General features: G+C 41.3%; 3 protein-coding genes across 4 annotated transcripts in view; 2 read left to right on the top strand and 1 right to left on the bottom strand.

The window, feature by feature from the left end:
• kank3 (KN motif and ankyrin repeat domains 3) overlaps window positions 1-13,131 on the top strand; it is a 58,863-nt gene that overhangs the window by 1,378 nt on the left and 44,354 nt on the right. Inside the window, exon 2 of the mRNA XM_077224559.1 lies at window positions 1,391-1,502. The gene's annotated coding sequence lies outside the window, so the exon portion shown is untranslated. The remainder of the gene's footprint in view (window positions 1-1,390; window positions 1,503-13,131) is intronic.
• The window catches only part of ppih (peptidylprolyl isomerase H (cyclophilin H)), a 45,874-nt gene that overhangs the window by 16,951 nt on the left and 15,792 nt on the right, over window positions 1-13,131 (bottom strand). The gene's annotated exons all lie outside the window — the stretch shown is intronic.
• The window catches only part of espn (espin), a 189,863-nt gene that overhangs the window by 175,693 nt on the left and 1,039 nt on the right, over window positions 1-13,131 (top strand). The gene's annotated exons all lie outside the window — the stretch shown is intronic.

Here is a 13,131-nt window from a genome sequence, read left to right as displayed (position 1 = left end):
ATTGTGCTCTTATAAACTATTATAACTCAAACGTACAGGGAATAAAAAAATAATAAGTTTTAATAAAAACTGAAAGAGTTGTCGGAGGCTTAGTGGTGGTGACGTTGAATTTGTGGGACCGTGGTGTAGTTCGTTTAAAGCTTACCTTTAGCTTTTTACTTCTGGTGACTGCAAAAAGTTGTGTTCATCTGTGATAACTAAATTGATGGACAAAACGTGCAAGTATCAAACCTTTGTTTAAGCTTGTTTTTAGCGATAATGCAAAAGCCTATGGGAAAATCCACCACTGTGTTAAGGTTAACTGACTGTAAAGAAAGAAAGAGAGAAATAGATAGAAAGAAATAAAGACAGAGAGAGAGAGAGAGAGAGAGAGAGAGAGAGAGAGAGAGAGAGAGAGAGAGAGAGAGAGAGAACACACTTCTGTTGCATGCTCTTGATTGCTGGTCATTTACTCAGCACGTGTCATTTGGATTAAAACTAAATCGTATATGTAAAACATGAAGTGTTTCTTGATTTACGTATGACGAGTGGTTACCTACATAATTACAGGACTGTTGTAGGTGACAAACATCCTAAGCGCGTACAAAAATCCAAAAACCGTGTATCAGTGTTTGCTGCAGTCTCAGACTGCAGTGCACGAATACTGAATTGAATTCTCTTCACGTCTTGCCCTTGAACGGACGAATTCAAACAAAATGATGTAAAAACGCCCATTTTTATCCCAGTATCCCAGTAAACAAAGTCGGTTATATCTCAAGTGAACAAAGACGGTATATTCAAATGCGATCCGTGGGATCGGTCTTAAAGGGACAGCAGCCTATTAAACATGCTGCTGTGTTTTAAAGTTAATCAAACAAAGGACAAATAAATCACTCACTGCTCTTGACTGCATAACTTTTGTAACTTTAAAAAATTCCATCTATATTTAATTTATACAGTGATAAATATGCAGTGCTATACACTGACCCAATCCTTAGCACTGAGCTCTGATGCAACTCTAAATATGCACTGCACTAGTAAATGAAAGATTAAATATGATAGAGCAATAGAATGAACAGAAAGTATTAATAACAGAACAGAAATAAAGTATTAATTAAGCATGAAAATAAGGAAATGTGTTTTATGAATCCCTTTCTACGATGTCGGACACATAACGGTAATTATGATTAGCGTTTGGCGTGACTATTATCAAACGTTAATAATGTGTTGCAAATGTTACATAAGCCGGACAGTTACCATCTAAAAGTCAGCATCCTTAGAAACGCTTTGAACAAATTAGAACGTCAGTGAAGAAAGGCATAAAGTTCATCATAACATCATAAAATACATCTTATACATAATTCACCCGCTATATTGCTAAATCAATGTACTTGATTTTTCATATCAACAGAAAAACCTGGCTTCTCTTGAATGAAAGTGAAAGTGAAAAGTGAAAGTGACACGTGACGGCCAAGTATGGTAACCCATACTTGGAATTTGACCTCTGCATTTAACCCATCCAAGTAAGTGCCCACACATTAGGAGCAGAGTAGTGAACACACACACACTGCAAACGTGGATACACACACCCAGAGCAGCGGGCAGCCCTAAGTGGCGCCTGGGGAGCGATTGGGGGTTAGGTGCCTTGCTCAAGGACACCTCAGTCATATTCCTGCCGGTACTGGAATCGAACCAGCAATCTTTGGGTCACCAGGCCTACTCTGTACCATTAGGCCATGACTAAGACAGAGCGGTCATAATGATATGCTAAAGCCCGCCGGCACGTTGACCTGACTGGTTACTACAAGATAGTGTGTGACAAACACAGGCAATTTCAAACTGCATTTGTCTTTTTTTTTTGGTGCATTGGATGAATTTTACTTTCAAAACATTTGCTTAGTGTCACTGCTAGACTATGGGATATGTATTTTAGTTGCTCTGAGCATTCATTTTATTTTGTGTTTTCAGGGTGAACTGAGACCAAATGTTTAATCTACACTCACCATCAGCGATTATGATGGCTGTCATCTTGTCAAAAGGGGAAAATGAGAACTTTCCCCATGATGAGACCCTGCAGTACCTGTTAATTCTGTGCACCAAAGTAGCTCTGAACACATTAGTTTTGTCTTTCTGGAGGCATAGCATTCTCAAGTCACTCCTGGGGCTCTGCAGTGTCTCAGTATACATGGCAGACGTGCTGTTGGTCTGTGCGGTCTCCAGCGCATGGCTCTTCAAAGAACACCTACCCACCTCTACCTCGATGTGCTTCATCCTGGCTCATGGATCGGCTGTCTACACCCTGCTTTCTCTACTCATTCTCATCGCTGGGGCGTTTGACTACGCTAGCTACCCAAACCTAGACATTACCCGCAGCTCTCGGAGCAGGCTTGTTAGTTACTGCATTATGGTTGTACTTATGTGGGCATCAGCTTTCATATTCACCTACCCCTACACAGACACACAACCTATAGAGATTTACAAAGACAAGCTGAGTGTGCTAGTCTGTCCCGTTCACGGATCTAACGTAGTGTTTCAATTTAGTATGCAGATATCTATTGCAGTGGGTCTCATACTTCTGCTTCATTTTAAGAAACTGATTGGTTGGATCAGGAGAGCCAATAAATTGGCAGAGCTGACAAACACAGTGTTTGTTCCTGATCAAGACTTCAGTTATAGTCATTTTGTGGAAAATGGAAAATCGGAAATTCAAGAAAATCCCCCTCCTCTCTTCGTCAGTCTGACTCTAGGTTTTGCTGTGAACTAGGTGCCCTACCTGTTAATGTGTTTGACATGTGCCTTGGTGGGATTTGTGGTGCCATCTTATGCCAGTGTCAACCTTTTGTGGATGGCCTGTGTCAACAGTGCACTGGTTGGCATTGCCTTTTGGTTCAGAAGTGACAGGATTGGACCTTACAGCAAACTCCCAGATGACACTTGTTTTTGGAACACCTACTGGCACTTGAGCAAAGAAACATCACCAACAGTGGAAAGTGAACACAAAGCTGCCTTCGAGATTAATTGTTCACAAACCCAGTACGCCTTTTCACAAGATCTAGTCTAACATGTTTTAAAGCTGGTACGATACTTACTCTCTTACAAACATACAGTTGCAATGAAATGGATGTTGCAACAGATCTTTTCTTTCATTTGGTAAAATACATCAGAATGTTTTTTTGTTTTTTTTTATGTATCATGCTTCTATCCATCGGCTGTTGATTGGACTTTGAGATGTAGCCGTTGCACACCAAAATGAATGTGAGCTTGAAGTTGATTGTGGAGGGTTTAAGTGGATTTAATGATTGGAGAAGTCCAGAGAGAAGTCTATGGTTTCACGAAAGAATGAGTTATTTTGATTGAAATATCACTAGGTCAATAAAAAAATTATAAGTATACATGGATAAGTCATTCACGGTAAGATCTAACATGCACTTATAAATGGGGTTGGGTACCGAAACGCGGTGCCAATAGGGAACCGGTTCCGACGTAAACGGTTGTAACCAGACCGAATAAGAACGAAAATTTCGGTGCCTGACTCTCTGTGTCATGTGGCGCACACACGCAAGGTCTCTCGCTCTCTCCCTCTCCGCCGTGCGCGCACTATACGGTTTGGTATGAGGTGTGATTTCTGCACTTTTTATGGCGCTCGCTTTGTGTCATTTCTTTCCTAACCAAGCTTAAAGACGTGTTAACGTGCGTTTGGAGAACGTCTGCACGTCTGAACGCAATACTTAACGTGCCTTGGCTAATTTAAAAATAGCGCACGCATTTTTTTGCAGCTACTTGTATGATGGACATGTCTTATTTGAGACACTGTTCAAACAGTGTGGGCAAGAATTTTCAGCAGAGAAAATCACATTAATAGCTGTTTAACATAAGTAAGTAAGTAAAATTTATTTATACAGCGCCTTTCACAGACTAAGTCACAAAGCGCTTTACAATAGACAAAAATGGATATAAAAATAAAACAGATAAAATTATCAATATATAAAGTACAGAGATTACCCAAAAGCTAACCTGAACAAATGAGTCTTCACTTGTCCCCTAAAACTGTCCACATTCTCAGCAAACCTAATACTGGTTGGCAAAGCATTCCATAATCTGGGTGCCATAGCGGCAAAGGCTCTATCCCCACATGTCTTTAAACGAGTGCGTGGCGTAGATAGCAGATTTTGATTATTAGACCTGAGAGACCGGAGAGGGGTATGAAAATGAATTATGTCAGCAAGATAAGCAGGGGCCTGACCATGTAAAGCCCTATAGGCTATGGTTAGTATTTTGAATTGGATCCTGTAAATTACAGGAAGCCAGTGAAGGGAGCAGAGTATCGGGGTGATATGGGTGCGCCTACTTGATCGAGTAAGTAACCTAGCAGCTGAATTTTGAATGGATTGCAATCTATGAAGAACAGATAAGTTAAATGAAGAGAAAAGTGAGTTACAATAATCAATACGGGAGGAAATGAAGGCATGAATGAGCATCTCCAGTTCTGAGTGAGAGACCACAGACCTCAATTTACTTAAATTACGTAAGTGGAAAAAACAGGATTTGGTCAGCGATTTGATGTGGGTTTCAAAGGATAGGGATTTATCAAATGTTACCCCAAGGTTCCTTAAACTAGTCCGGACCGCAGATGACAAAGGTCCAATGTTCTGCATTATCAGAGGAATAACGCTGTCTGGCGCTACAATTAAAACCTCCGTCTTATCTGGATTCAGCTGCAGAAAACTTTCAGACATCCAGCTGTTTATGGCGTCTATACAGTCTAAGAGTATTGTAAGTTTGGATAACTCATTTTGCCTGAAAGTAAAATGAAGCTGAATGTCATCTGCGTAAAAGTGATAAGAAATGTTAAAATCACTAATGATCTGACCCAGAGGCAACAAGTATTAAATAAACAATATTGGGCCCAACACTGAACCCTGTGGAACACCACAAAACAGGAGTGATGATACAGAGTGGGAATCATCAATATAGACATTAAAACTTCTATCAGAAAGATATGAGGTAAACCAATCTAAGGCCACTCCCGATATGCCCACACATTCACGTAATCTCCTAATCATGATATGGTGGTCCACAGTATCGAAGGCAGAACTAAGGTCTAGAAGTACCAACACTGAACATAGACCTGCGTCCGAGGCCATATGAAGGTCATTACAGACTCTCACCAAGGCGGTCTCAGTAGAGTGTCTCTTCCTAAAACCTGATTGAAATTTGTCATACAACTCCAAATTCTCTAAAACATCTGTAAGTTGATTAGCCACAGCTTTTTCGAGAATTTTGGACAACAATGGCAACTTTGATATTGGCCGATAGTTCCTCAAAACTGTAGGGTCCAAATTAGGCTTTTTTTAATATAGGTTGAATGGTGGCATGTTTAAAATAGGATGGGACACAGCCTGTGGCCAGTGAGGTATTGACAATAGCTACTATACTAGGGCCAATGACAGGGAATGCTTTTGAGAATAATGAAGATGGTATTATATCCTGTGGACAAGAGGACATATTCATTTTATTAGTCAAGTTTAGCAAATCAAGGAGGCTGATTGGTTTAAAAGACTCAATGGTAATAGGCCTAGGTGAACGAATACAGTCTACAAGAAAGTGTGGTCCACGCAAAATATATCTATCTTTAACATCCTCGAATAATATTAAGAAAATTCTATTTAGGTTTGGATACATAAAAAAAACTAATCTCAACAGTAGCTTTGTATGTATTTTACAATATGAATTATTCACGAGCATGCATGGGAATAGGAAATAGGCTATAGGCTACAATAATAAAAAGCTCTATAGAGTGGATGCATTGTTTAACTATATTCAGAATTTCTATGTTATAAATAATCGTTCTATTAACTTCTAGCAAGCTCATTTAAACAGAGTTGTAAATGCCGAAATGAAAGGAGGCTAAATAAATATGAAACTACTAAATATATATTAAATCGCCAGTAGATGGCACCAAGGCCCTGTTCTATTGAGATTACTGGTTAATGTTCAAAAATATATATATATTTAAATAAAAAACAGTTCTATTAATGTGTAATAATACTTCACAATATTAATGTTTTTTGTTTTCAAAAATGCAGCCTTGGACACAACCCTACTACTTTTAGACAATGGTTTTCTAATTAATCTTTTTTTTTTTATCTAAAACTGCTCATTACAGAAACATTCAAACAAATATTTACAAATGTGTGTTTTACTTGGTATTTTTCCTCAACTTTGTGTTTCAGTTGGCAATTAATTTTCATTATATTAAAAAATATATATACTATTTCTGTTACCCAGAAGTGAAACATTAGGCTATGTGAATTTAAAGTGGCTGCGTTATAAATAGAAATATGGGTATAGCCTAAATGTAGCCTATGTGCTGTTGTTGGTTCCCATGACATGGTACATTTTAATGTTTTAATGACAGCAAGAGTTTCTTGGCTATCCACAAGTTAGACGTCCCATGAGGCCTTGTGTCAAAAATGGGCGCGTCTTACGAAGTAAACAAGCGAGACGTGACACTCGTTCATTCATTCAACAGTTGATAGTCATTCAAGATGTAACGTTAGCGATCCAAACCTGCTAACGATGTGGGAACATAACCTCAACGAAATTAAAAAAAGGGTGAAATAGCAGTAACTTAGGCTACTAGGGATGGGCATTCGATTACATTTTCTTAGTCGATCGTCGGGAGAATTAACGATCGACTAACTTTATAGGCTAAACTAATATTTATATTAAAATGTATTATTATTTAATTTTTTATAAATTAAAAATGCAATGAAAATACAAAAATACAGCGTGTTTTTCCACGATGAATTCTTTATTACTAGAAGATCAACTTGTGGCAGTTAAACTGGACGTTCGGTTAGGCTAAACTTGAAGATGCGCTGCGGCAGGGCTCGAGACTAACGGCGTCCTATCGTCCTGGGGACGGTAGAAAATGTGTTTAGGACGAACAGAAATATTCTCCAGGACGCCTACAGGACGAAAGACATTTTTGTATGTGTGTTAATTTATTACTATCTTATTAGGCTAACTTACTTAGAAAATGCCAAAATTAACCGACCAAACGCTGACTACAACGGAGCGCGTCTTCTCATGCTGTTACTATAGTTACTATCACTGGCCGCTACTCACCCGGAGACGTGTTCCGCGGTACCGGGTGCATATGGGTGCATCTATCAAATGACTTAATGACATCGCAAATATGTTGCGCTGGTTAAACAACGGTAATGTAAAACAGATTGCTTTGCTTTTCTTATTTGCTAAATAATAGCTACCGTCTGTGTCTGTCTCAATGGGGCTGTTTACACCTGGCCACTTCATGCGTTTTCTCAGAACGGATAGCTATCTGATTTATCAAAACGATTCCATTTACATCTGGACACACAAATGTGTTTTTCTCGAAACGGAAATAAATCTTATCTTCAATTCCCGCACTATATGCAGATTAAATATAGTTCACGTCACCGAAAGCAACAGATATGAGCTAGTTTTTATTGATCATCAACTAAAATTAAAATCAAAGACCGCAATAAGAGAGAGCGGCAACAGCACTGGTGAGATCATTCCGTTTCTTTACTTTTAATGAAGATGATTGTGTAAAGAATCTGCAACTTCTATTTGTGGTAATTTGCACGCTGGCTTGATGAATAGATCGCTCATCTGCGGTAATGCTGAAGTAGCACCGTCATATCTGGCTATAACATGACATATAACCTATCACACGTTTATTTTTTAAGCATGGTTGAGATGAGTTAAATCTACATGTGGTTTCAAAAGCCAGATGCATTTACACTTGTCCAGTTTCGTCTGGAATGAGTCTCAGATCTCCTCCTGAAGTGGTTTGAGTGATCGGATTTAAATCCGTCTCGAATGCGTTTCGGAGGGCATTTACACCTAGTCTTTTCACGATCGGAGAGCTATCCGATCACAGAAAACGTATGAAGTGGCCAGGTGTAAACAGCACCATAGAGATTGCTTTGAAAAGCTTGCGTGCCAACGTCATTCATGTCATTGGATCACTTGTGGTGACGATGCAGTGTGGGCAGGCTTAAGAGTCCACACGTGGGGTAGAAGCCGCTGATTGGCTGAGAAGCTTTCACTCAAAGCTTTCCTCGGGCTGCTTATTGGATGAACTGCTAAAATGAAAATCACTCACTAGTCACCATAGGCCTGGGTCAAAATGGACGAGCCCAGTATTTATTTGTTATTGTTTAATCCAACCAACTCAAAAACGTTTTGAGCTGTATGTATTTTTCTCTTAATTTTCGTAAATGTAAAAAAAAAAGAAAAAAATGTTTGTTCTGCATGAATACAAAAAAGCATTTAACTCCTGATACTTTTTATTAAATCTGTGTTTTTACCTGTTTACAGATAACTACTTTGAATGGAGCTAAATAAATATAATAATATATATCATAAACATTTTAATGGTGTTTTTATTATGTGACTAACAACTATAGATGATAATAACAAAGTACAGAAACAACATTTAGATTTTGTGACAGTTGACATTCACTTTAGGACGGTTCAAATTGTTTTTCAGGACTGTTCCAGGGCGGAGGTGAAAAAAGTTAGTCTGGAGCCCTGCGCTGCGGTGCTCTGGACCATGACGCTGCGAGCCGGCGTTTCTTAAACAGAGACCCTCGTTTGTTCCTAAATAATAATAAAAAAAGAATCATGTTAAATATGCGGTAACATACGCGATATAAAACCGAAATCGATCCACGAACCTGTGTCGCGGTGTGTGAAGGGAGAATTTCAACTCCCAGAGTTATCCTTCCCGTCCAGATCCAATAGGCTATAGCATATCTTTAAATTACTATTAGTAGCTGTGGTGAAAGACGGCCGAGGGACATGAGAGAACGGCGAGAGGCCCGTGGTGCGATTGCTAGTGAGCAACACCTGTGTAGCACACCGGTCTCGCATCTCTCACGGAGGAGCGGAAGTATAAAGGAGGAGCGACGACGTTGATGATCGAGAGAGGAACAGGCCTGTATTTTAGTTGTGTTTTGGTTTTTGTATTTTCTTTTAGCCAGCAGTCGTCCACGAGGGGCTGCTGGCAGTTATATTTATTTTCGGTAGCCAGCAGTCGTCCGCGAGGGGCTGCTGGCGGTATTTTGGTTAGTTTGTTTTATTTTAAATAAAGTTTTGTTGATTGTTCGCCGGTTCCCGCCTCCTTCCCTGAACATTGCTACACTGGTGCCGAAACCCGGGAAGAGGGAGGAACGCGCTGTCAGAGAGTCCTCGCCGCTGCGGGGAATCCGTGGTGCCATCGAACATGGTGCGCGAGTCGCTGCCGCTCGCCGTGGGCCAGAGCCTGCTGCCATCCGCCGAATGAGGGGAGGAGCAGGGAGCGGGGGAGGAGCGGCCATGGACGCTCGAGGCGGTGCGCTGGAGTGAGTTGCCGGTGGGACGGTCGAGCTCGCCGCCGGCCGCCTGGGTATTGGAGGGGCAGCTGCCATCCGGGAGGGAGAGTCGCCGCCGCTCGCCGTGGGCCGGAGCCTGCTGCCGTCCACCAGCGAAGGGGAGTAGCAGCAGGCGGGGGACTCCTGCCGTTTGCCCAAGGCACCCGAGGAGCCGCCACCGCCGTCCACCGGGTGGCGGAGGAGCTTCAAGACGTCCACCGAGGGCTACCCAGCGTCACCGCCAGGCACCGCGGGGGGAGTAGGCACAGGCTCGTGGGTACCCCCCGGCCTGTGAGGGGCGTTGGGGGTATGTGGTGAAGGACGGCCGAGGGACGTGAGAGAACGGCGTGAGGACGGTGGTGCGATTGCTAATGAGCAACACCTGTGTAGCACAGGCGAACCTCGCATCTCTCACGGAGGAGCGAAAGCATAAAGGAGGAGCGACGACGTTGATGATCGAGAGAGGAACAGGCCTGTATTTTAGTTCCGTTTTGTTTTTTGTATTTTATTTTAGCCAGCAAATTAATTTGCAGGAAAGTGTGGTCTAGCAACTCTCCGTTGGCATTCGAGCTATAACAACCAAACTCTGGTCCGGCCAATCACATCGTGTATAGAGTTGGTGGGCGGGCTTAACATAATGAAGGCAGAGTTGTGACGGTTCTGCGTGATTTCCATAGGTGATTTCCCTGCTACTTGAAAACAAAGAAGATGCTGCTGGCGAACAGCGGTCTTTCGAAACGGCTTTGACCGCGATTCTGGATGACTTGGAGTTAAGAGAACGTCACTTATGTCATTCTTAAAAAAGGAAGATCTGTTCGGAGTTTTTACGAACGGATAAGCAAAAGTTTAATATTAGGCCTATCAACTAGCTCCGCTGGTGGGAAAACACATGGGACTCACTCAGCCATAGCCGTTCGTTGCTCTGGTTGGTTGTAGCGTTGTCAAATTGCGTGCAGAGGGAATTTGAAAGACAACCGTCTATCCCGCCCCTCGGATTGAGGTATGCCAATTGTGAGTTCCCAGACCTAACATCTTCATGTAGGTCTGGCTTGCCAGGCTAGCATCGCAGATCGATGCTTCGGATTCTGAACGGATATAGTAGACCATCCGGGTCTCTTTGGAACACTCATTTCAACATACTACGATTTGGGAGGTACTAGTTCAATTTTCAAATACTACTTAGAACGGATAGTAGGGATGCTCCGATTGATCGGACGCCGATCATGATCGGGCGATATTGGCTATAAATAGATTGATCGGCGAACCCCAAAAGTGCCGATCAAAAAAGCCGATCACGTGACGTAAATTACTTGCGCGACTTTTTCCCACGTGCATGCGTGGCGCACGGGCACACAACAGCAGATTGGAGCTTGGCAGTGGCAACATGAGTTCTCCTTCACCGGAACGAATAGGGAGTCTCCCAACGGATTGAAGCGCGCGTCCGAGTGAAGACCGTGCACCGCGCGAGCCACAACAGAACGCGGTATCTGAGCCACTGATCGCTGCGGCAACGAGCACTTTGATCACTTGATAAAAAAAAAAAACATTTCAGTGCTAGATCGCCTCTTATTTAACAAATGAACAAAATGAATGCTCTGAGTTAACTGGAGATGTTTTTATTTATTTGTATTGGTACATTCGTGCCGCGAGATTTTTCAAAAGTGGTGGTGGTATTTTATTTTATTTGATCTCACGTAGTTGGTTCCTCAACTACATCAGATTCAGATTATTTTATTGAATGCCATGTCAGCATTCAAAACTTAAATTTCATTTCACATATAAAAATAATCAATGAACATTTGGCTATTTTTAATATTTGTAACTATCACACCGTGTCTACTAAGGACATGAGCGGCATAGTGAAACGACACATGTGATGTTTTTCGTTTTTCGTCATGTCTATATTATCTGACGCACCCATCTGAGGTCTTGTGAGTCTTTTCTAATAAGCTGATGTTGAATCAGGTGTATTTGATTGAGGCATCTAAACTGTGCAGCGCAGGGGATACTCCAGGGCCAGGGTTGGGAACCACTGACCTAGTGTATAATATTTTGTCATCCAACATCAGAGTCTGTGCCTGGTACGGTATTTTATGTGCTTCAGAGTGTCCCGTCTCCGGCCTGTGTTAATGACCTTTCTAATATTAATATTAGTAATATTTCTACATAATTTAAATTGAGAAATGACTGATGTTTTTTTTGGGGGGGACGGGTTCAAAAAAACATTTGAACATTAGAATTCAAAAAAAAACATTTCATATGATTGCCAATGCAGATTGTTACTTCCAATTGTTGTTTGGCGAGTGCTAGAAAAAAAGTTATGTGAACTCAATAACTGATTATATTAAAATGTTTATATCAACAATTGATTATAACTAAGTTGATTATAACAGCAGAACTCAAATGGAATGAGTTACAGGAGATTTATCCATCAGGAGAGTTTCCATCATGCTATTTTTCTGACTGTTAAAATAGAGTAAATATTAAAACTAAAGTGTTATATTATGTGTTTTTGCTCAGGATTAATATAGGGGGTGATCTGATAGTGTTTAAAGCTCGGGAGTTTTGGGGGGTTCCATTGTGCTGAAGAGTAGAGCCTGAAGTTAGAACGAGGATTGGCAAAATAACATTAAAGTCTATATGTTGTTTTATTTAAAAAGCAACGGCTGACTTCCGGTTTGGGCGACAGCAATATGGCAGCGTGAGAACGAGTTGCTCCCGACTAAGTGACGAAAAGGGCCTAAGCAAATAAAAACACTCTAATTTATTTCCTCTAATTGACTTGGAAAAGTCTAGGGCCATGACAAAAGACAGACAAAATAAAGTTAAAGGTAAGAAAACGGTACAGAATATTGAAGGAGCCCTCAAGGCTAATGACGCCGAATCGCTAGCTAATCATAGCGAGGAAGATGGGGACATGGACGTGGATTTGAAGACGATATTCAGAGAAATAAAAGAGTTCCGTCAAGACAACAAGAAAGAGTTCCAAGAGCTCAAAGAGGACATCAACAGAGCAAACCAAAGACTTGACAAAACGGAAGAACGCATAACAACAATGGAGGATCGAATGTAGGTTACAGAAGAGGTGATGACGGAGATAATAAAACTCCACGGCCAACTCGAAGCAAAGATAATTGACCATGAAGGACGCGACAGGCGCAACAACATAAGAATATCTCCGTACCCGAAGGATCTGAGAAAAATCACTCATCAATGAAGGCCTTTATCGAGCAGTTGCCAACAGAAAATTTGAAACTGCCTACTGACATGAATTTGCAGATCGAGAGAGCCCACCGAGCTCTTAATCCTCTTCCACCTCCTGGATCAGCACCGCGGTCTATCATTGTGAGATTTCTGGACTATAGAACAAAAGAAGAAATCATCAAAACTGTGTGGCAAAACAAAGGGTTTATTTGGAGGGGCAAGCAAATAAACTTTGATCATGATTATGCATCAGGAGCAATGTTCCCTCTAAGCTGGGCGCGTTCGCGGCCACGCACTTCTGATGCTGAGGCCACGCACTTCTTAAGCCGCGGCCGCGCAGAAAAGATTAAAATGCCACGCAGAGGACTGATGCGAAATGTGTGGGGAAATCCATTTGATTGTAGTTTAAGTGAGAAATAATTTCAGTCCTCTGGTCAACCGCTATAGATGCAGTTTACAGGTTTCATAGAAAGAGAATGATGTGAGCACGGGTTTCAGGCATGGTTAGATTACTATAAAAGAGTTAACATTCACTTTTCTTGAA

The sequence above is a fragment of the Siphateles boraxobius genome, unplaced genomic scaffold (genome assembly GCF_051911475.1).
Source record: "Siphateles boraxobius isolate OS27281-9 unplaced genomic scaffold, OSU_SipBor_1 9, whole genome shotgun sequence".
NCBI lineage: Eukaryota > Metazoa > Chordata > Actinopteri > Cypriniformes > Leuciscidae > Siphateles > Siphateles boraxobius.
The sequence above is the reverse complement of the archived record's forward strand: the minus strand, read 5'-3'. Positions and strand labels throughout refer to the sequence as shown.